The sequence below is a fragment of the Giraffa tippelskirchi genome, chromosome 9 (genome assembly GCF_054371585.1).
Source record: "Giraffa tippelskirchi isolate mGirTip1 chromosome 9, T2T-mGirTip1v1.2.pri, whole genome shotgun sequence".
Lineage (NCBI taxonomy): Eukaryota > Metazoa > Chordata > Mammalia > Artiodactyla > Giraffidae > Giraffa > Giraffa tippelskirchi.
This window is the reverse complement of record NC_137283.1, coordinates 24270677-24294866: the sequence shown is the minus strand read 5'-3', so window position 1 is coordinate 24294866 and position 24190 is coordinate 24270677. Positions and strand designations below refer to the sequence as shown.

Below are 24190 nucleotides of genomic sequence, written 5' to 3'. Positions count from 1 at the left end.
GTAATGTGCAGTTAATAAAAATATCTCTGACGCAGTTTGTTCATTCATGTAATGAGGTTGATAGGATTTACCCCATTTAGTTTCTCTGAGGAATAAATGTGCCAGATAATCACCATGTATGATGTTTAGGGGATCAACACTACCCACACATTGATGGTGAAGCCATTTCAGAGTTGGAACTAAGTTGTGAAATACCAGCTACACAAAAACAGATGCGTTGGAAAATCCTCAGTTGAATATCAATAATTTTTGTCAGTCTTAAGAAGAGGAATTGATAATATATACCTTCTATTGGCAAAGTATCTGTGATTTAAGGAGATGACTAGGATTCAGCTTGTTTTTTTTTTTTTTTTACTTGTTTTGTTTCTTTGCATTTAATCAGTCCTCAGCAGTGTTTTGGCAGAATTTTGGCCTCATTCTCCTACCAGCCTACTGCAAAAGAACAATAAACCTGTCTTGCTTTATATAAACAAGGCCACCAACCAACCTTGAGAATCAGACCAAAAACCCATAATTTGATATGCATAGATAATTAATCCATAATCCAAGTATGACCTTTGCATTTTAACAAATTAATTGAAAAGTGCAGGCTCTTTGTTTCTGATAGCTTTTGATAATACTCTGTGTACATGCTCTCTACCTTACCTCAAACGGGGTAACAAGATTCAGGGAATAATATTTCCTGAAATCCTACTTGAAATCCCATTGGCAAATATTGCCTCCCAGCTCCTTCTTTACTAACAAACAAAAGCAAAACAAAACCCAGAAGCTTTGAGCGTTAGTTCTTTCAGAATTCTCCCTTTTGGCGGAAATAATTAGAAGATCACTGACAAACAGACAGATCCTTACCTAGGAGACAGACAGAATTTGAAAAGGCCAACAAGGTTGTCAGCATTTCAGGAACAGCGCCCATAGAAGAAGTGGATCTGCAAGGAGAAAGCCGTTTCTTCACTTCCAAGAGGACATTAAACCAAAGCATAAACAACTCAATTTGATACAATCAAATTAAAACCAGTTTGTGTGGGTAGGTGTGTAACATACTACAGGAAAGAGCCATGTATTATGCACTTCTTTTTCAAAATGTATGTGTGTGTATGCATGTGTGTGTGTATGTTGTTGGTGTTGATCCTTCACTCTGTAAGTGTCTGAGTAATACTCCTAGCAGTTTTAGTTCAGCAACCTTTGGAATTTGTTGAGAAAAGCCAGGAACTATGCTATAGGGTCAGAGTGGCTGAGTTCACTTCATGCTTTCACTTGGGTAACTGGGTTAGCTGGCCGAACTAAAGGTTGGAATGTGAGGTGAGGGTTTTAACTCTACAGTCAGAAATCTCAGCAGTAGAAATCATCAAATGGGTTAGTTCTATTTCCAGGGCACGTCTGTATGTAACCTCTGCCCAGTTTCCAAGTATAATGTATCTCTTAGGTTTTCAAAGTGAGGCACAAAATCTCTGGTTTAGAACACAAGCAGTGGCCCTGATCATTACTGAATGAAGTGCTTCATTCTGTACTGTCTAGAAATATCAGAGTGTGTCTCTTTGGTTAACAGACACAACACTGATTCTATTTGGATCATCCATTTGGTTAGGCCAGTAGTTCTTACCCCAGGGGTGAATTTTCTGTTTCCCTCATCCCCAAGGGACATCTGGCAAAGTCTGGAAACAATTTAATTGTCACATCTGACATCAAATGAGTTAAGACCAAGATTTTTTCTCACCACTCACATGTCAACAGTGCAAGGTTGAGAAACTCTGGGCCAACCTTTGGACTGAGCAAAAATTCAGATGAAAATTCAACTCAGCTCCTCAAAATTAAAACTTGATAAAAGAAAAGTACCAATGAACATATTAAACATTTATTTTGAGGACACTGAGATTTTTCCATAACAAACATGTGGGTACAGAGTTTCTCCTAGATTTAGTATTTTTTCCAATTGAAAGAAGAATCTAACTGATTTTCTCTGGGGGAAAATACCAAGTCAGTTGTTTGCATTGCTGTAGTTCAATTATGAATAATCTGTAAATTGCCAACCCTTGAGAAATGGCTTTTTAGCTATTTTTCTTGTTTAAGAAAGCATTGTCAAATTAAAATGGCTTTTCCCTATGCAGGTGTACCTTGCCTTAAGCAAGTTCTATATATGAAAACATTGACCTATCAAAAAGATTAATCTGGGCCAAATGTTTGCTTTAGAATACAGATTTGTAGATTTATAAAGACAATGTAGGAATGATTCTTGTAGAAATCCAAACTGTGGTATTTTACATAGTATGATTCAGTTTCCACTTTGGGAAACACATAAATATTAACTTAACTTTTTAAAATTAAAATCAGTTAATCAACTAATCATTTTAATAGAACAACCTGCTAATTTTCTAACAAAAATGACTACTTATTTTCCTCTAAGTAAATAAAATTGTTAAAGCATAGGTTCTATATAATTGCTGTACTTATTAAACAGGTTCCAAGATGTGTGTGTGGGTGTGTATTCTCTACTCCACTATCATTTTATATGAAATATTGCCAAAGGTAAAACTTTATGTTTCCTTATCAGGATACATCTTTAGGAATGTTAACCCAACTGGACAGGTTATACGCACTATTTCATTAATTGATTCATTCATCTATTCTAGTATCAATTTATATTTAGGGTTGGCTAAAATGGCCACTTGGGTTTTCCTATAAGATGTTAGGAAAAATCCAAATGAATTTTTTGGCCAAGCCAATGTACACATATATGCATATGTAACTGTGAGATGTCTTCTAGCGCCCAAGCCCTAGGTTATGGTGATGCAGTTTTTAAAATAGGACAGCCTTCTAGAGAAAATGAAATATTATTTTAAAAATATAACTTTGAAGTCCTTCAGGATGAAATATAGAATGACAGGTATATTCCCCTCAAGTGTCAATGGAAACTTGAAGACCACTTCATGTTATGACACTTTTCAGTTATTAAGCCCTTATTTTAATAAACTCATCTGTAGACTTGTGGGGAAAGCATTCATTCATAATAGAATGCAGAAGCCAGGTAAGAATATGTTTATAGAAGAACATTTTTAAAAGATAACTATTGCCTAAAACTTTATCAATGATATACTCTGTGTAATGTAATTTAGCCATTTTCTACCAGTAGAGTCTTCTTTTGATTAAGGTTCAAATAGATCCAAAATCGATCAAATGTACAGTGTTGTTAAAATTGTTAAAATACAGCTTTGGAAAATCCACCATACTACTCTGAATCCGTTTTATGATTCTTAAAGTGTGCATAATAATAATCAGAATTTTGTTCAATAATTTAAAATTAAGCATCTACAATTTCTAGCATACAGTAGGTAAACACAAAGTGGTAGTTTAATTCTCTTAACTATGATAAGCTAGTCATCATACTTGAAAAAGTTCTTACAGAAAGTTTATTTTAAAATAAATGATAAATATACACATATGTAACACATTCTTTGTAAGAAGCATTATGATTGATAGTATTTTTGTAAAAAGGTAAGAAATCTAACTGTCAGCTTGATGAGATAGACGGGACTAAAAGAGAATCGTGTTGCTATAGTACAGAAAAAATACTTTAATATACGATCATCAAACATTTGAAAATTTAAAGATGAGTATTGGACAAAGATTTATGTGATACTCTCATGGCACTATATGATGTGGAAGAGAATCAGTTTATACCTAAATTAGAAGCTTTTGTTACACATTAAATAAAGGGTTCACCCAAAATCCTTCTCCTAATCCCCCAAACCCATCAATATGCATTGCAGATGTGATTCAGAATTTTGAGATGGGAAGATTATTGTGGATTATTTGAGTGAACCCAATGTAGTCAATCACAAAGTTCCTTATAAATGGGAGATAAGAAGATCAGAATTTGTAGTAGGAGGTGTGACAATTGAAACAAGAGGTTGGAATAATGCAAAGCAAGAGCCAAGAGCCAAAGAATGTAGGAATTTGAAAGAGGCAAAAAAATAGGAATGTGGCCTCCAAGCACCTTGATTTTGGAGTTCTGACCTCCAGAAACAGGAGGTAATGAATTCATGTAATTTTAAGCCACTGAGTTCCTGACCATTACAGCAGCAATGGAAAACTAACATAAGGTCTAAATATATCCAGGTTTTGAAAAAAAAACACATAAAAGAAGAAGACTGAAAATGACACAGTAATTAAGTAGTCAAAGGATATTAAAAGCTCTGTTAAAATACTGGAGTGGGTAGCCTTTCCCTTCTCCAGGGGATCTTCCCAACCGAGGGATCAAACACAGGTCTTCTGCAGTACAGGCATATTCTTTACTAGCTGAGCCACAAGGGAAGCCCAAGAATACTGGAGTGGATAGCCTATCCCTTCTCCAGCAAATCTTCCTGAGCCAGGAATCAAATCGGGATCTCCTACATTGCAGGCAGATTCTTTACCAATGGAGCTATCAGGGAAGCCTGTTAAAAGCTAAGATGTATTATATGTCTATATCCTTCATTGCAAAAGTAGTATAATTACTTTTTATGTATACACAATTACTATAGAATTTTCAAATTGTATTGAATTCATTTTACAGTGGTATGAAATAAGACTGAAATAATGTGTAATACAAACACTATGAGACAGTTGTAATAGAATATGAAAACATCATAGAAATAGCTTATTTCTCAGTTGGAGTGTATTTGTCATTTTGTTTATCAGTAAAGTCTTTCTTCCTGGTTAAAACTTCAGCTCAACTAGAAGTTAATTCTATTCTGTATTCTTGTTATTTTGGAATTAATTATAGATGCTAATGTCTTTCTGGTAAGCATGGTTAGGTAAGCTTTAGAAAAATATCAATTTGTTTTCCATATCATAGTAAAATTGATCTCACTGTAGACCAATTTCTCTTTGTGTGGTTATATTTCTCTACTAATGTAATTTCATTTTAAATTGCTCACTAGAAACCAGTGTCTATGTTATGGTATATGATTAGACAAAGAAGATCGGTTAAAATTTTCCCAGTTTTATACCACTTTCCCCTATGGTTAATAATGTCCTCTTGTTTGATTCTACTGAATGGAACTGGGGCTTATGGTTGAAATGTACCACAGAGGAAAATAATGAATGACAATAGAGGTTTGAGAAGGGAAAACAATTGCTGGAAAATCTCCATCTTATTTAATGCCCAGAGTGCTGATTCCTTTGGGGAAGAAATAAATTTGTGTTGGCTTTGGGGAAATCAGTTGGTGGACTATAGTGCTTTAGGGAAATTTTGTTGCATTTTTAATTCCCTGACCTAGGTCGCTCCAATCAAACAAAATTTTATTCTTTTCACTTGTGTTCCAGATGGAAGAAAATGTAAACAGCTGTCCAAGTGGTGATGGAGCCTTTTCTTCCACATTCTTGCATGCCATTATGTTAGAGATTTACTTTTTCAGCAAATTAAAACTTCTAAAACCTAGTAATCAAAATTTCCCCTTTTCCTTCACTTTGTATTCCAATGATCATCAATCGCTTACTTTCAGAAATAGTTTTTCAAAGATGAAGCTATGATGAGCATGCATGGTCATTATCATATTTAGTCTTGTCAGTACCATATAGCATTATGTTGTTTACAATAATTAGCTGTTGGAAGTGATTCTGTAAACACAGCAATGTGACAGTCTGCATATAGAAAAGCAAGTCACTGTTCAGAGACAGATTTGGCTGCTATGCAGTGACTATTGGTTATGACTGTAATGTAAAGGTCCAAGATAATGAATATATATGAAAGAAGATAGAGAATTTAGAAATTTTAATAAAATCAATGGGAGATAAGTCTTTTTTTAAGTTGATAATGCTAATTATATTCACTTAAGAAGCAAAACAATGAAAGTGTATAATTAATGTATTGAATTTACACAAATTTAATTTTATGCATAGGATATACCCCTATCTTATTTTTCATATTAAATGGGCAATGAATGTAATCACATCAAAATCAACCAGTGCAAGCTATCAAAACCTATGAGTTGTTTAGTCATTAAGTCATGTCTGACTCTTTGCAATGTTATGTACTGTAGCCCACCAGGCTCCTCTGTCCAGGGATTTCCTAGGCAAGAATACTAGAGTGGGTTGCCACTTCCTCCTCCAGGGGATCTTCTCAACCCAGGGCTCGAACCGCATGTCTACATTGCAGGTGGGTTCTTTACCGCTGAGCCAAGTATGTATAATGGCTGTTTCAAAATTTTCTGACCATTGGAAAACATTAAATGCATTGTTTAAGTTGTCTTCAAGCAGGTGAGATAAAGTATCACTATCCACAAAGAAGAAATTAAAGGATAATTGAGAAGGACAAAGAAATATTGACTAAGGACAAAGAAATATTGACTAACAGGGACTTAAGAGGAGCAGACACAGGGATACATACACAAAACCATATATGTTACTTAATGGGAATTGTATAAACTTTTCAAGAATAATTTCAATTTTATGGGATTGTGCTTTCCATGCTGTCTTCAGATCCTGAGTTTCTCATAAAACATAACTTTACTTTCTATTCACCAATTCAACAGACCTTCATGGTTTCTTTGAACACCTTCTATTTTCAAGGATCCATTCACTGGAGAAACATGAAGAATCAGACACTGTTTCTTCTAGGAGTTGGACGTTTCAATTGTATAGTTATTAAAAAATAGAAAATGATATGATTTAATATTGGAATTCACAATGTGCTAACAAAACATGAAGAAAGTTGAAAGCAGTATGAGAAGAAAAGCTATTTGATTTCTCCATTAAAATATATTGGAGTTTTAGAGTTCCAACAGTTTGCTAAATTATTAATAGAAGTTAGATTATGCAAATTGGAGAATAAATTGGCTAAATTTACATATTTACTAGCATATTTTAAGGAAAAGCAAATGTATACTTCTACATGTACTTTTCTGTTTCACTTCCTTTTTTTGGTAATGAATGGAGAAAATGGATTTTCAAAATTATTTTATTGCCGGAGAATAAACAATTTAAATAGTGAAATGACCATATCAATTCTAAGTGCCAAAATTTCACATTGATAGTGAGTTCAAAGGAGTTTCTTTTAGGAGAATCTTTGAAAAATACTAACTTTTTGTTTCCTTCTAAATGTACACTTGTTTACTCACTTTTGTAAGGGATTCTTATTTCTTATTAAGGTTTTTCCCCACCCCCCTCCTCTGATGAACTTATAAAACTGAGTAATCTCTTAGTCTGGTTAGATTCAAATCTGCTGTCATGTGGTGACCCAAGGACAAGCTTCTGTAGTAGACGCTGTTGTTGCCCTGCCCAGAGCACTTTTCCAGATCCATTCACAAGGCCATCAGCAGCTGTGAGAATGGGCTGCTTAAGGCTAATTGTGAGCTACCCCCACCCCCCCGCCGCAGACGTGCCCTCAGTTAACTGGATCTGTTTTGGCTGAGAACGTCTATGGCTCTCCACCTCATTGTTGTTCAGTCTCTCAGTCGTGTCTGACTCTGCAACCCAATGGACTGCAGCACGTCAAGCGTCTCTGTCCCTCACTATATTCACCTACCCTCTTCCAAAGACCACAGCAAAAACTGACTTTATGAGGGTGCAGAGGATGCTTTTCTTACTACAAAGCGGAATAAACCTTGTGGTGCAATCCATACTCCAAAGATTTCCACTGAGACAGGCTAAAGTTAGTTTATGTCTACTCAGCATTTCTCTCCCCTCTCCTACTTTTCTCACTCTGTTTACCTAGAGAGCACTCAGCCTATAAATTACTTGAATAAGAATTCCTATCTCAGACTTTCTTCCAGGAAAATGATAAGTAAATAAATATGGAATGATGCTTCCATTCACGGTGTTAGCTACTAAGTGGCACCTAGGACAATGGGTTTACTGGTGAATATATATCTTGATGGACCTTGCTACATGTAATATTCAGAAAGAAATTAATTTAAGTGACTATCAAGCTCATGAAATGCAACACTGATAATGCCATTTTTGTTTTCTTTTTTTCCAGATTATTATTCATTTGAGAAAGTCAGTTTAAGAAGGTTCAGTCAAGTTGCAGTAACAACAGCAACCACTAAAACAGAAAAAAAAATCTGGACCTCACAAACCAATCTATTCTAGTCTACAGATTGCTAAAAGAAAAAGTTGCAAAATACCAGTTATGAATAAACTGGGAACAGACTAGGTACAAAGTTTCTATAAAGATATTGAGGACAGCTTATAATGGTAGAGTTGAATTGTGGTTTATACATAGACATGTTATTCATTTGCAGTCTTCCTTGATAGCTCAGTTGGTAAAGACTCTGCCTGCAATGCAGGAGACCCTCAGGAAGATCCACTGGAGAAGGGATAGGCTACCCACTCCAGTATTCTTGGGCTTCCCTTGTGGCTCAGCTGGTAAAGAATCTGCCTGCAATGTGGGAGACCTGGGATCGATCCCTGGGTTGGGAAGATCCTCTGGAGAAAGGAAAGGCTACCCATTCCAGTATTCTGGCCTGGAGAATTCTATGGACTGTATAGCTCATGGGGTTGCAAAGAGTCAGACATGACTGAGCTACTTTCACTTCACTTTATTCATTTGAAACTAGACAGAAAAGTATAGGCTGCTAAAATGACTTCTGAGTTTAACCCTTCCCACATATTTTCCTCAAACACCCAATTATCTCTCATCAGTTTTGACAGTGAATTGTCTTCTTAAAGAGACTGCAATTCCGTTACAGATAAGCTTCAAATATTGATTTGAACCTTTTACTTCCTTGGTCTGAGATATCATGGTAAGGCTAAAAATGTTCAAATCTGTTGCTGCAGAAAAGAAAAGAAATGTCTCCAGAGAAAGACAGATCTCAGAGACATGCACAAAGCAGTTTGCTACATTTCTACTTCACTGGACACCATGTAGGCATGGCCTATGTTGGTCCAAAGAAGAAGCAAGTACAAAAGGGTGAGCAGTGAAGGCAGCTCTGGGACACAGTGCGTGTTCAATAAATGCACAAGTCAGGGGGTTATAAAGTGAGATTTCTGCTACACAGCCTCTGAGGGCCACATCATGGCAGGAAGGAAATGCTGTGGAGACAAAAACTCAACAATATCTACTTTATAGTCATGCAAATTAATGAGTTTGCTGTGTAAGAGATTTAGTGTGAGCTCCTTGGGGTAAAACAAGCAAACATATAAACAAAACTCGTCTCTGTCTCTTTACCCTCAGAAACGTATATCGTAATGAAACACGAGAAGATGCTCACTAAATGAATAAATGCATGGGTGAATAGTAAATTTAGAACAATTACTCTGTATTTATTTGGCATCATAAGAGAGTGACAAATGCTAGGACGTGATTCTAGCCTTACCAGCCCCACTCTCACTCTTTTAACTGCTTCTCCGTCACTCCTGACTTCATTTGATGTTTTGTGTACTCACTGCTTCCTTTTCCATTCAGAATCTTTGTCCTCATTGTTTCCAGGGTTAGTCGTATTTGTTGCTGTTGTTGTCTTGTTTTGCTTCCCTTCTTGAAGGGAATGCATGTTTATCTGTTCTTTAAACCTTGGATCACACATTTTATTTTTAAGGGAGTTTTCCCAGAACTCCAGTTTCCATAATCAGTTTATTTGGTTTCTACTAATCACTTTACCTTGAATTTAGGGATTTTGTTTTTACTTGATAAGAGATTGATTTGAAAATTCATCTTATCATTAATTGAGAAGTTTAGTCGATCAGTCGTGTCCGACTCTTTGCAACCCCATGGACTGTAGCCTATCAGGCTCCTCCATCTATGGGATTTTCCAGGCAAGAGTACTGGAGTGGGTTGCCATTTTCTTCTCCAGAGGATCTTTCCGACCCAGGGATCGAACCCGAGTCTCCCACATTGTAGGCAGACGCTTTACCGTCTGAGCCAACAGGGAAGTCAATTAAATAGTATTATAACTGAAAGTAAACAGAGTAATTATCTAATTAATGCCATCATTGTGAACTACTAATTTAGGTAACCGCTTTAAAGTAATTTGTATTTTTCCCTTTAGAGTAAACTCTTAATTTACGTTTAATTTCTCCAAATGACTCTACTCAGTTAACCTATCTAAGATAATAAGAACAGTATTGGCTATATTAGGCAATCAAATATCACAAAATTTTCCTAGGAATAAAATTTCTACCGATAAGCAAACTGTTAATTATACAGTATGTTTGAAACTTACCTTGTTCTTACTACATAATCATATAAACATTTGTGATTACTATCTTATTTCTTCCATTTTTAGATTTAATTTACTAATATATTAGCTTAATTGAAAAAATTATTTTACAGGACACATGTACAAATACTACTAAGAACTGACTTAAAGGGAAACACAATCATGAGCTCTTCTGCTGGAGATTTGCTGGCAGGTTATTCAGAAGAAGACCAGATGCTTTCAGACTATTAAACCCAACTCTCAACACATTATAGAAGGCATCTAGAAAAAAAATTATTATTTAATATCCATTCCTGTGCCTCATGAATCTACATGGGATCAAGTGATTCCTTCTTCCAATGGAAAGTGAGCAAAGCTGGTGTGTGCCTCTGGTCTTGACATCACATGTGGATATATTTTACCCAAGTTTTTTCTCTCCTCAGCACAGGTATAAACAAAGGACTATGAGGTAACAAAGTTAAGAGACAGAAGAAGCCTAGCTTCTGAATTACCATTTGGAAGACGGTCAAAATCCATGTAACTTGCACTGGGCTTAGATTATGTTATGCCAGGGAAATTCTGGGTTTATTTATTACCATAGCATAGACTTGCCTCACTTGACTATATCATGTCTTGAGATTCATCTAAACAAAGTATCACACGTGGTGTTTAAGTAATAAAATTTATCCAACAAAATTCTATTTAATGAGTACTAAGTAGTATACTGCATGTTGGAAATATAGACAGAAATAACACCCTTTCTCGAGAGCAGGAGAAGCATAGCTTTATAAATCAATAAACAAATGGCATATGAGGTTATCATAATTTCCCAAAAAGAGTTAAGTATTTGTGCTACATGGCTCAGGATGCCACAACAAATACCACTGACTAAGGGACTTAAACAACAGAGTTATATTTTCTCACAATTCTGGAGGCTGAAAGGCCAAGATCCAGCAAGGTTGGATTCTGGGGAAGATTCTCTTCCTGGCTTGCAGTCAGCTGCTTTCTTCTTTGTCCACACAAGGCAGAGAGACAGAAAGATTCAGAGAGAGAGGTCTTCCTATTCCTATTAGATTAGGGCCCACACTTTGACCTCATTCAACCTTAATTACCTCCTCTGGACCCTATCTCCAAAGATACAGTCACTTTTACATTTGGAGTTAGGGTTCAGCATATAAATTTTAGGGGTAAGGGGGAACAACTCATTCCATAGTTTATTTTTCTAGAATTAGGTATTAAATGTTATATATAGAAAGGTGAAGAAAGGGAATAAGGCTTTCAGAGAGGAGGTAGGGTTTCTTAACTAATTCAAATTATGAAATAAAAGTTATTAAAATTCAGAATATTAAACATATAATCAAATATACATGAGCTTTGCTGGTGGCTCAGAGGGTAAAGAATCTGCCTACAATGAGGGAGACGTGGATTCCATCCCTGGGTCAGGAGGATCCCCTGAAGGGAATATCTACCCACTCCAGTATTCTTGCCTAGAGAATCCCATGGACAAAGGAGCCTGGCAGTCTAGTCCATGGGGTCACAATGATTTGGACATGACTGAGTGATTAACACACACACACACAAATATACACAGAAACACAAAAATACTGAATATAAAAATTTGGAGATTAAAAACATAATTAAGATAAAAGAATCAAGAAGATAGATACTAGAATAGAAAAGAGATGATAAATATAAGATCAAAGAAATGCAACAACAATTTATTTTGAATTTTTAGAAATAAAGAGCAGAATAAAGAGACGGGAAAGAATTATCAAGAAATAATAAAACTGAATTCCCCAGCACATGAGAGACATACATTTTGAGATTAAAATAATTAAAACTGACAAATGAGGGAAAATTTTAAAAAACGATATATCTTAACCTACTTTCATAAGATCTCATAGAAACAAAAGAAAGTATAAAATTTTCAGAAAATAAAAGATAATCTATGATATATTAAGAATCAGAAACCGACTGGCATTGTAAAACCAGTTTTTAGTAGATAATACTTTCAAAGTTTGTGGAAAAACTATTTTGACTATAAACCCTATACCAAACAACCAGTACCCAAGTATTTCTCCAACAAAAATACTCACAGGATACATATGGGTATGTGCCAGAAAAAAGAAAGGTGAAAACCAAGAGAGAGAAAGATTTGGACCATAAGAAAAAATAAAAATAACTTTAAAGTGCTATAAAATTAGCTGCAAGCTGATGGCCAGAAAGGGTCTAACTCAGAGAAGCAAATTGTGAGATGTAAGTTGAATGTCTTCCAAAAAAGAAAAAAAAAATGGAATGGGGTCCATCAAATAAAAACATTAATAAGAACCTATAAAATGATAGTCATATGTCAATTGATACTTGAAAAAAAGAATTTTTTTTTTTTTGTCCCAAGAAATAAAAGCAAAGAGAAAATCTGGAGAATACTTAAGGTCATCTAAGTTTCAAATAGAATGTAAAATAAAATTTATCATGATCTTGAACAACTGATGAGTTCAGAAAATAAAAATTTATCTGAATATGAGTCCAGAAATAGTTTTTATTGAATAGCTGAGAAGTAGCGGACATTGGAACCACGAGGAAGAAAAGGAAAACTAAAATACAAATGGTCTCTGACTTATAATGGTTTGACTTACAATTTTTCAGTTTTATGCTAGTGCAGAGGTGATGTGCATTCAGTAGAATCTTGAGTTCACATTTTGAATTGTGATTTTTTTCCCTGCAATATATGCTATGACACTCTCTTGTGATGCTGGGCAGCAGTAGCTGCATCTTCCATTCAGCCACACAATCATGAGAGTAAACAACCAATATACCTACAACCATTCTGACTCAAAAAAACTATACTAGTTTTCACTTTCAGTACAGTATTCAATAAATTACATGAGATATTCAATACTTTATTATTAAAATAGTCTTTTTGTTACATAATTTTGCCCAACTGAAGGCTAATATAAATGTTCTGAGCACATTTAAAGTAGCCTACACTAAGTTCTGATGTTCGGTAGGTTGCTGCTGCTGCTGCTGCTAAGTCGCTTCACTCGTGTCTGACTCTGCAACCCCACAGACAGCAGCCCACCAGGCTCCGCCGTCCCTGGGATTCTTCAGGCAAGAACACTGGAGTGGGTTGCCATTTCCTTCTCCAGTGCATGAAAGGGAAAAGTGAAAGTGAAGTCGCTCAGTCGTGTACGACTCTTAGCAACCCCATGGACTGGAGCCTACCAGGCTCCTCCGTCCATGGGATTTTCCAGGCAAGAATACTGGAGTGGGGTGCCATTGCCTTCTCCGTTTGGTAGGTTAGGTGCATTAAATACATTTTCAACTTATGTTATTTTTAACTTAATGATAGATTTATCAGGATGCAATCCTACTGTAACCTGAGGAAGACTTATAGTTAAAATACTACTACTGGCTTTTAGAATTTCAAATCAATTGACAGAAAACTCTCACATACCTTAATTACGTTTACTGGGCCAAAAATAAGATTATCAAAATTATCACAGTTGACAAGTTAAAATCAAAAACATAGTTGAAGAAAGGAGTTGGAGGGTGTTGGAGAAATTGGGAGAGAATATAAGCATTGCTTTGTATGTCCTAACATGTAGAAATATTTTCTAAATTTGATGAAATTATAAATGATTTAAGATTCAGAATAATTCTCTGAAGTTTAGTGAACTACAAACAAACACACACACATTACAAAAGCATTAGGACAATGATGCATGAACAAAACAAGAAGTTTGGAAAGGAAATAGTAAATATCAAACAAACAAACAGGAATCTTAGAGTTGCAAAATGCAATAACTAAACTGAAGAAGTCATTAGAAAGTTTCAAAAGTAGACATGGTCATGTAGAAGCAAAAATCAGTGACCTAGAGGGCAAGAGATTGGAAATTACCAGTCAGAGAAGCAAAAAGAAAAAAAGGAATGACAGAGAGAAGAAAGCTTACTGGAATTAGCTGATACAATATAAAAAAACACGAATAGTGTTTCCCAGTACATAGTGTATTCCCAGTACAAAATTCCAGAAGGAAAAGAGAAAGAGTGAGATAGAAAAAAGGTTTAAGCAATAATGGCTGAAAACTTCCCAAACCTGGGGATAGAAATAGACATCTTGATCCATGAAGCCCAAGGATCCCAAATAGTTTGAACCAAAATGGACTATACCTAAATACACTAAAATTAAATTTTCAAAGACAAAAAATGAATTTTAACAGGAGCAAAAGATAAAAGAGTTAATTACATACAAGGCTACCACCATAGGCAGATTTATCAACAGAAACTTTCCAGACCAGAAGAGAATGGGATGACATATTTGAAATATGGAAAGAAAGTAACTGCTAGTCAATAATTTTATAGCCAGTAGGCTGTTCTCCACAAACAAAGGAGGGATAAAGACTTTCCTAAAGAAATAAAGCAGAGGGAGCTTGTTACCACTAGACTTACATTTGCATGGGTGCATGCTAAGTCACTTCAGTTGTGTCTGATTCTTTGTGACCCTATGGACCTAACCTGCCAGGCTCCTCTGTCCATGAGATTCTACAGGCAAGAATACTGGAGTGGGTTGCCATGCTCTCCTTCAGGGGATCTTCCCGACCTAACCCAGGAATTGAATCCACATCTCTTATGTCTCCTGCTTTGGCAGTCAGGTTCTTTACCACTAACACCACCTGGGAAGCCCAGACCTACTATATAAGGAATGCTAAATTCCCACAGTGGAGAAGGAAATGGCAACCCACTCCAGTATTCTTGCCTGGGAAATCCCACATGATGGGAGATAAACTCACAAAGTCTCAGAGGCTTCTGCTTTAACATTTTTCAGTGTCTCAATATCAGTGTCATCCTAAGGCATCCCTTCTAAGATAGGACAATTTGTTTCACCACATAACCCCTATCATTAATAAAGAGGCATATCACTTGGTGGGGGGCTTATGGGTTTGCCAGCCAACATATTTTGCACCTGGAAATGATGACCAACTAAAAGAAGAGGGGAAACATAGATCAAGCCTATACAACAGTTTAGTTGTTGTGAGATATTGATGTGAGCCACAAGTGGACTACTATCTCACTATATTCCATTTCAGAGGCGGCTCTAAACAAAGCGGTGAATGGAACTCTTTCTAAAGGACTGAGCTATGAACAGTCTACTTATTGTTCTCTTTGTAGGGAGGGAGAAGGGACTTGAGTTATGAATATACATGGGCTCTTGAGCAATAATGAGTGGTTTGCCTAATTAGTAGAGTCTAGACAGAACAAGAATGGAAAATCAGAAACAAGAAACAAAGAGTCATTGGATATAGACTCATGGTAGCAATCATGATTTGTGCATTTCTTTCTGTTTTATATTCATGTCCACCAGAAGGCATACACTGCAAAGAGGCATTCAACCACTGAATTAGAGAGACTAACTTAATCTTGAATGCCAGTCATTCTCTCTTCTTGGCCACACAAGTTCTGGTACAATAAACCCATGAACTGAGTGGCCATGGCTTCATGTATGCAAATACACATAAATTCAACAGCATGTGCTTCTTCAGTGTATGGATGACTAGCTACTGCCACTGCTGCTTGCCTAGTTTGCTGACAATAGAGCCCAGTCATGATTCCTCAATATGGCACCATTCCTCAGGAGTTCAGGCACCCACTTGATGGCAAGTTGATTATAATGGACATTATCAATCCTGAAGAAAACAGTGATTTATTCTTATCAGAATTGAAAGCTACCCAGGATATAGATTTCCCTTCCCTGTCTGCAATTCCTCTGCCAGCACTACCACCTGAGAACTTACAGAATGCCTAATCTGTCACTATGGTATCCTATATATCATTGCCTAAGCTCAAGGGATCCACTTTACGTCAAAGTATGAGTGACAGTGGGTAAACAACAATGGGATTTTCAACATCTGTACTTATGTACCCTTCTTACTCAGAGACAGCCAGTCGAATATAATGATGGAGTGAACTGTTCAACACTTTGTTAAGTTCACAGCTCCAGGAAAACACCATGCACTGTTACAGCCCAGTCATCTGGAGAGTGATATACACACTAAACCGGCATCTGATATGTGATGTCCGCAGTGAGTGGGATATGTAGATCCATGAAATGAAGGGCAGTAGTACACTTAGTCTTTCTTACCATCATTCCCAATTGCCCATTTGCAGAATTTGTGTTCCCATCCCTGCAGTTTCAGATTCCTCAGCTTAGAGGTCCTCATTCCTAAGGGGAAAAAAACCTTCTACTCAAGATAATAAATATTCTATGACTTCTACCTGACCTCTTATATCTTATTCTAGCGACCCATAGAAAAAGAAAGTAAATATATTTCTGGGGCTAGTTAACCTTTAATACTATTAAGAGCAACATTTTCCTCTACATAGTGGGGTCTTGGAGGAGTGTATCTGGTTATGCTGACTATGTACCGGAATACCTCAAGTTTTATTCTAAAATTATAGTTAGGAAGTATGATAATGTCGTCTCACTAGGGCAAGAGATCTACAGATACAGTCTCCCCAGGGAAGTAGGTCTGAGTCACCTAAACAGATAGTCCAGGACAGCCTAACTGCTAGCTGAGGGTACGGAAAATCTAGATTTAGTAGTAGAGACATGAGATGATAGGTATCAATTACCATCCCAATTCTAGTTTCAATGAGGCTGTAGCTATTTTTCTCTAAGCCTCTTGTTTTTAAGCCATTGCAGAGAATCTGTCTGGCTCAATCCAGAAGTTGACTCTGTTACTGATTGGACTTAATGAAAGTTTTGAATAGATCTGAGTACTGCAATGTGGGAACTAAATTCGATGCCTTTTACCACACAATTCCAAATCTTCTCAGCCTGACCAAGTATTCAAGGCAGCATTTCGTCTAACACAGATGTTACCTGACAAACTTTTATCTCTCACAACTCTTGTTTCCCATTCAGCAATTTTTCTGATTTCGTGGTGTTCACTGCATATGCAAACCTGATTGGCGCACGTGTATTTTTACCATGGATATATAGAAGAGCTAATAGCTCCTAGGACCACCTTGGATAAATGTGTACAGTGATCACATACTCTCAGTGGCTCCGGATAGATTTGAGTTATACCAGTTGTGCCAGCATTGTTATTAACACTTTCTCCTCTCACTGTTACAATTGCCCTGTTTTACATAATGAAGTATATGACTGTATTACTACTAGGCATGGGGGCTGATAGATAAATGCTTCTCTCATGCTCAGTCTAGGTGGATGGCCCAGAGAGACACTGAATATGAAAGACTTCTTAGATGTCACATATTATTGAACAAGCATTCATACTCAGTGTTGGAAAACTCAGTGATACATTTCTGTATTGGCTTTTCTTGCTCCCTTTTTAACTCTTATTGTCCCTTACTCCTCTGAGATAACATTTTCAAATAAATTTCAAACTCATATATGACAAAAGATTCAAAGTCCTTATCTCAGGTTCTGCTCCAAGGAGAATCTAGACTATGTTGACGTGGGTTCAACGAGTGATAATAACTCTGTTGGCTGATCATTGCTGCATGACAAGTCACCCCAAAATTTAGTGGCTTAAAATAATAAAAATTGATTTTATTGCTCTTGTTTACAGCACAGCTGAGGTTCAGCTCCTCTGAGCTACACTTAGCCAGGCAGCTTGCTTGTTACCCAAGTCTGTGAATCAGCTAAAGTAGTTGTGCTCACAGAATCTTTCATTCTCCTTGGACTACAGGCTAACCAAGGCATGGTTTTCTATGGCAGTACCAAAAGAACAAGAAGATGAACAGAAACATATGGATTTATTTAAAACGTAGGCCTATAGCCAGCCCACTGTGACTTATAATATATTCACATGCTATTGGTCAAAGCAAGTCATATGTCAAGTCCAAAATCAAGGGGCAGGGAAGTATACTTCACCTGCAATGAAATAGTAGCAATTGTATATACACATGGAAGGGAAGAGTAAAGGACTGAAGGTAATAAACCCATGTACCATATGGTTATGAAAGAAGTACCAGTGCATTGTCAGTGAAAGAAAAACTGTGCAGTATTTCTGGTAATGATGACAATTTTCCAATAAGTAAATTCTACTTGCTGGAAACTCTGACGAAACTTGTATTTGCTATATTTAATGTGGGGCTTCCCTGGTGGCTCAGAAGGCAAAGTATCTTCCTGCAATGCGGGAGGACCCAGGTTCCATCCGTGGGTCAGGAAGATCCCCTGGAGAAGGAAATGGCAACCCAATCCAGTATTTTCTCCTGGGGAATTTCATGGACAGAGAAGCCTGGTGGGCTACAGTCCCTGGAGTCGCAAAAAGTCAGACATGACTGAGTGACTAACACTTCCACTTTCAATCACCATTAAAACTCCATGTAATAGTTTGTACATTTCATAAATGAAGGACAATACTGGGGAAGCCAGAATACTTGTTTAAGTAGCTAAACTCCAGATTTCAGAGTTTATGTGCTGTGACCTCTTCATTGTGTCTAGGAGATAGGATACGATCATAATTATTATGCATAGAAAATATCTCAATCTTCAGGGTTAAAAAGATTAGACTAGAAGAGAAGCTGCATTAATGAAATACATTTATTTCACTGGAGCCTAAGCAATTTACCCTATAATTTAGAGAGATCATAGTGGGCCTCATGGTAAATAATACTCCTAAAATAGTGAGCCTTGCAGAGCAAATGGTGCTCATTAAAATTCAGTGTTGGAAGCAGTAGGTGGCGGGCAGTTCCATGGAACAATTTCTCAGTGTCCTTCTATGCCTGAAGCAAAACAATTTATGTCACAAGATACTAGGTGCTACCTACTCCCTGTTGTAAGTTTTCATTGGGTAAAACTTCTTCTATATTTATATGAATATATTCAAGAGATTTGAACTGAATTATTGGAATATAGTTCTGCTAAAATACACTGTTTCTTACTATGTTGTAGAAGGAAAATATATTTATTTCCCTATTTTCCTTTTGAAAAGCAATACATTTGCAGGCAAAAGGGTATTGTTTTTTTTCCAGAGGGAAGTGCATTTCTGAATATCTGGGAAATATACATATGTAGTATAAAGTGAGAAAACAATTTTGTGTTGGAGTAAGAGCCTAAGAAAACTGTTGTACTTCCTTCAATGTGCTTTTCCTGACAGAAAGTAAATGTGACATGTGTACTGAATTTCCCTTCATGGCACTCCAACCCCTACCTCTCCCTTACAAAAACGGAAAAGAAAAAAATATAGTCTACATTTCTTGGGATGATTTAACACTTCTATCCTTTTCAAAGCACAATGAAGAGTTGAGCCAAGTATTTAGATTCATAATATCTTTCTGAAAAACAAGCAGTTCTATAAATAATATAGGGCTTAACCATCTAGTTAATTGTCAAAGTCTGTGCAATTACAGCTTAAACAATTGTGTTCAAGAGAAACCTTTTATGTCTTTAAGAGTGAAATACACATAAAATTATAGCAGATATTTTGCCTTTCATTAGATATGCCATTGTGTACAGCAAAGAGCTTTTGGCAGAGAGGTTCAGAAGACAGTTGTTGAGGGTAATGGACCTGCGTTCAAATCCCTATTTGACCTTTTACAGTTTGTATGATCTTGGCATGCTATTTAACCTTTCCAAATCTCAGGTGCCAGTAAAGCAAAGGTGACAACTACATCACAGGGTCATTGTAAGGGTTAAGCAAGATTTTAGAGTTAGTGTCTGACCCAGAGGAAGCCCTTAGGAAGTTATACAAAAGTGTTTATATTTTTATAATATTAGGAGAAATGTCTATCATGGGCAGGGGAAAATGGCTTATTAAATGTATATATTTCTAAACAAAGGTTATTTAGAACAGTTGCACATGCCAAAGTATCTGAATAAAAAATAAAGGAAACGAGCAAAACAGTAATAACAAGACAACAACACCTCTATGTTGGTTTATCTTATATCTTTAAATAATTGCATTAGTTCAATAATCTTTCCTTTAGAGAAAGAATGTTATTAGAGGTTTTTTCATAATAAAGCAACTGTATACAAGTTAAGGGATTCTCTGATGGTTCAGCGGGTAAAGAACCTGCCTGCAATACATGGGACACAAGAGAAGCAGCTTTGATCCCTGGGTTGGAAAGATCCTTTGTAGGAGGAAATGGCAAGCCACTCTAGTATGCTTGCCTGGAGGATCCCATGGCCAGAGGAGCCTGGCAGGATAGAGTTCAAAGGGTCGCAAAGAATCGGACACAACTGAGTGACTGAGTACACACACACACACACACACACACACACACACACGCATGCATGCACATATACAAGTTATAGTTAATAAGCATGCTTTTCCTGAAAGAGGAAGAAATAGATCAAAATTTATGGTGCCTGAAGCTTATAAAATTTGGGGGACACACTTCAAGAGTTGGCAGAGGGACACACTTCAAGAGTTGGCAGGTGAGGGGACCATATGTATTGCACTGGAAAACGTTAGGAAGATGGACACTGTTTCTTTTTTTTTCCTTTGGTATCAAGAGAACATCAGACCTGGGTTGGATCTCTGGGTTAGGAAGATACCCTGGAGAAGGGAATGGCAACCCACTTCAGTATTGTTGCCTGGAGAATTCTGTGGACAGAAGAGCCTGGCGGGCTACAGTCCATGGAGTCACAAACTCAGACAAGACTGAGCAACTAACACTTTCATTTTCACTTTCAGAAAGAGAGCAGAGGAAATAGCAGTCCTGAATGAGGAATTCTCCTTGAGGCTGTGAGGAGGAAAAAAGCCATACTCCACAGTTTCCTGAAGTTGATTTCAGTGCTGAAGGAATTTTGTGGCAGCCCTGACAGAGGTGTTACACCTCAGCCTGTGCCTAATGGGGGTCCTGTTGAATGATATTGTCCCACTCTATTGGGTAGAACCTGAACTGTTGGTCTCAATGTCTCCCAGACCAGGTGGACATGCGGCTTACCTGTACATATAGAGACCCCGACCCCATGCCTCAGCAAAAATGAGAGAATAAAGAGATTCCAATACGAATATTAGATACCACGTTAAATGCAGTATACTAGGCTACTCTATCAAAAAGCAGAGTCACATTGGTTTAAAAAATCCATCTGCATGATGATTATCAGAAAGACAGTTCAAACAAAGTGGCAAAAAAATGTGTTAATGTGCAATATATACAGGAAAATGAAAAACCAGAAAACGGGGATGCCAAACAGGATTCAGATGCAAGAGATGTAAACAATTTAAAAGGATTCCTAACGATGCTATATCATAAAGATGCAATCATATACATATATATATATATATATGTATACACTCAGAGAGATGCAATTCACTGTATAGGTAGGCAGAAAGATAGATAGATACCGTATACACTATAATCTCACTGTAGTTAGATACTAATAATATATATGTATACACACATCCACACATCCACACACACATATATTTATATAACATTTATCCATTAAGCAATTCAGCAGCAGAATATGCAGTGCAAAATCTTGAAAAATAAGGATTACTTGATTTAAAAAATATTTGTGGGGAAAATTTAATATGCTTTTCACAGAATTTGACATGTCAAGTAGACAAAATATAAAAAGGAATATAAAATTCTGAATAATAAAAATCATTGTTAATACTGAATTCTAAACCCAGACTGCCTGGGTTTGATACCCCCTTATCATCTCTTAACTAGATGCTCTAAGACAATTTAGTTTACCTCTATGTGCTTCAATTTCCTTGTTTGTTACATGTGAAAAATGATAATACTGATCAGGTTACTGTGAGGATTAAATAAACAGCTAATATAAAACATTTAAAATACTACCTGGTACATGTTTTGGGCTATAAAATTATCTCTCGATGTCACCATCATCACCATCATCTCCTAGAAAAACATAAACACATTAAATTGACACAGATTGAAAAAGAACTGAAACGACTAACAATCATAAGAGAAATTGGAGTGGGCAATTTTCATAGCCCACTAAAATCAGTGATTATGGCAATAGCAAAAATGATAATATTTGGTCTGAATGATAGGCTTGTTAATATTTATTTTTTTCAAAACTTTAAGCTACTACCTAACATCATCATCATTTAATTTATTACATCTCAACTTTGTAAGATACTTTACATGAAATAAAACACTCACTTGTAGAGTATGAAAGCATCTGTCAAATATGCATATCTTTGTAACCTCAATCACAACCAAAACCAATATTTTCATCACTTGAAAAATTCTCTGATGCCCAACTGCAATTCATCTCTCCACCTCAGCCTTAAGCAAACATTCTCTGTTTTCTGTCACTATCAAATTGCTGTGGCTTTCCTTGAATATCTTTCTTAATAGCATACCATTTTCTAGATTAATCTAAGTAATGAGTATTAGCAAATTTTGTCTTTTTAGTGTTAACAAGTATTATATTTGTGAAAGTAGCACAATGTTTTAATCCATTAATCTTCTGATGGACATCTGTGTGGTTTTCAACTTTTGCCTGTTAGAAATAATTGCTCTGAATCTTCATTGCACACCTTTGTGTGGACATATGCTTTTTTTTTTCTTTTGAGAAAATGCATAGGAGTAGAGTTTCTTGGTAGCAGTATTGTAAGAAACTACCAAATTGTTTTTCAAAGTAGTTTTAACACTTTAAACTCTTAGCAACCCAGGTGTAAGAATTTCAGTTGATTCACATCCTCAAAAACGCTTTGGTATTTTCACTGTTCTTCATTTCAGCCTTTCTAATTGGTGAAAAGTCAAAGTGAAAGTCACTCAGTCATGTCTGACTCTTTGTGACCCCATGCACTATACAGTCTGTGGAATTATCCAGGGCAGAATACTGGAGTCGGTAGCCATTCCCTTCTCCAGGGGATCTTCCCAACCCAGGAATTGAATTGGGGTCTCTTGCATTGCAGGCAGATTCTTCACCAGCTGAGCTATCAAGGAAGCCCTGTGTAGTGGTATTTCACTATCATTTTAATTTGTATTTTCCTGATGAATAATGAGTACCTTTTTTATGTGCTTAAAGGTTATTCACATATCTTTGGTGAAATGTCTGTTTACATATATTTTTTAATTGTTTTAGTTGGTGTTCTTGCTATTGAGTACTTTACATTAAAATTAAATTCCTTAATGATATCTTTCAAAGATCATTTTCCACTTTGATGAAGACCAATATTTTATTTTTCTCCATGTTTTATGTTATTGCATATAAATGTGTATGTATGTGTGTCCTAAGAAATATTTTCCTTCCCCAATAACTTGTATATTTTCTTCTAGCAATCTTAAAGTTTTACTTTTAGGTTTGTGATCCATTTCAAATTTTATGTTTAGGTTTGTGATTCATTTTCCTGGTGTATGTATAGTGAGTTAAGATTAATTTATTCCAAATTCCAAACAAATATCCATTTGTTTAAACACTGTTTCTTAAATATGACATTTTTATCATAATTATCTTAGAAACTTTGTCTAAAACCAATTGATCATGTAAGTGTATTTCTATTTTTAAATACTCTTTTATGTTGTATTGAAGTGTTCTGCTAAAACTACACTGGAGTGATCACTTTAGGAGAGTAGTAAATGTTAAAATCAGAAAAAACAACTTCCATTTTGCTCTTTATCATTTTGATTTTACTTTTAAAAGTTATTTTCATTCTATTAAATTTTATTGTCATGACAATTGCCACAAGAAAACCAGCTGGGATTTTGGTTAGAATTATTTCAAATATAAAGACCTATTTATAGATAATTGACTACTTAAAAATATTAAATTTTCTCATCCATGAACATGGTATATTTCTTTCTTTCTTTAAGTCTTAGTTTATTTCTTTCAGTACTTCACTGTAGTTTTTAGTGTACAGATCTTAGTTTAAAGCTTTGATGCCCCCAGTGACTAAAGAATAAGAATATGAGAAGTGAAGTGAAAGTTGCTCAGTCATGTCCGACTCTTTGCGATCCCATTGACTGTCCATGAAACTCTCCAGGCCAGAATACTGGAGTGGGTAGCCTTTCCTTTCTCCAGGGGATCTTCCCAACCCAGGGATCGAACCCAGGCCTCCTGCATTGCAGGTGGATTCTTTACCAGCTGAGCCACAAGAATATGAGAAGATCCCGCAAATGTTTCT

General features: G+C 36.1%; 1 long non-coding RNA gene across 1 annotated transcript in view; it reads right to left on the bottom strand.

Annotated features, from left to right (window-relative positions):
- LOC145520802 (uncharacterized) overlaps positions 1-9476 on the bottom strand; it is a 367809-nt gene extending 358333 nt beyond the window's left edge. The window contains exons 1-2 of the long non-coding RNA XR_014064835.1: positions 9294-9476; positions 850-926 (exon numbers count right to left, since the gene is read on the bottom strand). This is a non-coding gene — a long non-coding RNA (uncharacterized LOC145520802). The remainder of the gene's footprint in view (positions 1-849; positions 927-9293) is intronic.
- Between the last annotated feature and the right edge of the window lie 14714 nt (positions 9477-24190).